Genomic DNA, 2,915 nt, shown 5'->3' with positions numbered 1-2,915 from the left:
GACTAAATGCTCCAATCAACAGACACAGAGTAGCTGATTGGATTAAGAAAACCAAGACTTTCAACATGCTGCCTACAAGAGGCTCACTTCAGAGCTAAAGAAACACAGAGACTGAAAGTGAGGGCTTGGAAAAGATATTTTATCCAAACAGAAACAAGAAAGTGTGTGAAGCAATACTCACATCAGAAGAAATAGGCTTAAAAACAAAGCTTATAACAAAAGACAAGGAGAAATTATATAATCATAAAGGGATGAATACCAGAGGGATATTACACTGAATATATACACACCCAATACAGGAGTATCTAAAACAAATCCTAACTGAGATAAATGGAGAAGTCATAATAATACAATAACAGTAGGAGACTTTAACACTCCACTAACATCAATGGACAGATCATCCAAACATAAAATCAGTAAGAAAACACTGGCCTTATATGACACAATAGATCAGTTGGACTTAATTGACATATACAGAACATTCCTTCTGCAAGCAGCAGAAGTAAATGAAACAGAGACTTAAAAAAACAATATAAAGGGATCAGTGAAACTAAAAGCTGGTTCTTTGAAAAGATAAACAAAATTAATAAACCTCTGCCAGACTCATCAAGAAAAAAAGGGAGAGGGACAAATCAATAAAATCAGAAATGAAAAAGAATTTACAATCAACACCACAGAAATATGGAAGATTATAAGAGTCTACTATGAACAACTATATGCCCCCAAAAAATAGACAACCAGAAGAAAATTGACAAATTCCTAGAAAGGTATAACCTCCCAAGACTGAACCAGGAAGAAATAGAAAATATGAACAGACAATTACCAATAATGAAACTGAATCAGTAATTTAAAAACTCCCAACAAACCAAAGTGCAGGACCAGTTGCCTTCACATGTGAATTCTACCAAACATTTACAGAACAGTTAACATTTATACTTCTAAAACTATTCCAAAAAATTGCAGAGGAAGGAACACTTCCAAACTCATTCTATGAGGCCAGTATCACCCTGACACCAAAACCAAAGATATAACAAAAAAAAGAAAAATATAGGCCAACATCACTGATGATCATAGAAGCAAAAATCCTCAACAAAATATTAGCAAACCGGATCCAACAATACATTAAAAGGATCATACACTATGATCAAGTGGGATTTATCCCAGGGTTGCAAGAATTTTTCAGTATCTACAAATCGACTGATATGAGCACCACATTAACAAAATGAAGAATAAAAACTATGTGATCATCACAATAGATGCAGAAAATGCTTTTGATAAAATTCAACATCCTCTTATGATTAAAAAAAACTTTCCAGAAACTGGACATAGAGGGAACATACCTCAAAATAATATAGGCCAGATATGACAAAAACGCAGCTAACACATTCAACAGTGAAAAGCTGAAAGCATTTCTTCTAAGATCAGGAATAAGACAAGGATGCTTGCTTGCTTGCTTGCTTATTGATTGATTGATTGATTGACTGATTGATTGATTGCTGTGCTGGGTCTTCATTGTTGCGCACGGGCTTTCTCTAGTTGCGGCGAGAGGGGGCTACTGTTCCTTGCAGTGTGCAGGCTTCTCACTGCAGTGGCTTCTCTTGTTGCAGAGCACAGGCTCTAGGAACATGGGCTTCAGCAGTCGTGGCTCGTGGACCCTAGGGCACAGGTTCAATAGCTGTGGTGCATGGGCTTAGCTGCTCCGCAGCATGTGGGATCTTCCCAGACCAAGGATCGAACCCATGTCTCCTGCACTGACAGAAGGATTTTTAACCACTGCGCCACCAGGGAAGTCCCAAGATGCCCACTCTTGCCACTTTTTATTCAACATAGCTTTAGAAGTCCTAGCCACAGCAATCAGAGAAGAACAAGAAATAAAAGAAATCCAAATTGGAAAGGAAGCAGTAACTGTCACAGTTTGCAGATTTCATGATATTGTACATAGAAAATTCTAAAGACACCACCAGAAAACTACTAGAGCTTGTCAATGAATCTGGTAAAGTTTCAGGATACAAAAATAATGTACAGAAATCTGCTGCATTATTACACACTAACAATAAACTGTAAGAAAGAGAAATCAAGGAAACAATCCCATTTACCATCACATCAAAAAGAAAAAAATACACAGGAATAAACATACTTGAGCTCCCATATGCTCCAGCAATCCCACTCCTGGACATATATCTGGAAAAGACTAAAACATTAATTCAAATAGATATATGCACCCCCAATGTTCATAGCAGCATTATTTACAACAGCCTAAAACCTGTACTTGGATAACTATAAGACACTGATGAAGGAAATGGAAGCCAATACAAACAGATGGAAAGATATATGGTGTCCCTGGACTGAAAGAACAGTACTGAATAGTATTGTTAAAATGACCATACATCCCAAGGCAATCTACAGATTCAATGCAATCCGTATCAAAATACCAATGGTATTTTCACAGAACTTAGACAAATTTCAAAATTTGTAAGGAAACACAGAAGACCTCGATTAGCCTAACAATCTTTAGAAAGAAATTCAGAGCTGGAGGAATAACAACTCTAAGACTTCAGACTAGACTATGAAGCTACAGTAATCAAAACTGTATGGTACTGGCACAAAAAAAAACAGACAATGGAACAGAATAGAGGGTCCAGAAATAAATCCATGTACTTATGGACAATTAATCTATGACAAAGGATACAAGCATATACAATGGAGAAAAGACAGTCTCTTTAATAAGTGGCGTGAGAAAAACTGAACAGCTACATGTAAAAGAATGAAATGAGAACATTCTCTAACATCACATAAAAAATAAACTCAAAATGGATTAAAGACCTAAACATATGACTGGATACCATAAAACTCCTAGAGGAAAACAGGCAGAACACTCTTTTTGACATAAATCGTAGCAATATTTTTTTTTTGGA

Source organism: Eschrichtius robustus, chromosome 10 (assembly GCF_028021215.1).
Source record: "Eschrichtius robustus isolate mEscRob2 chromosome 10, mEscRob2.pri, whole genome shotgun sequence".
Lineage (NCBI taxonomy): Eukaryota > Metazoa > Chordata > Mammalia > Artiodactyla > Eschrichtiidae > Eschrichtius > Eschrichtius robustus.
Note: the sequence above shows the minus strand (reverse complement) of the source record.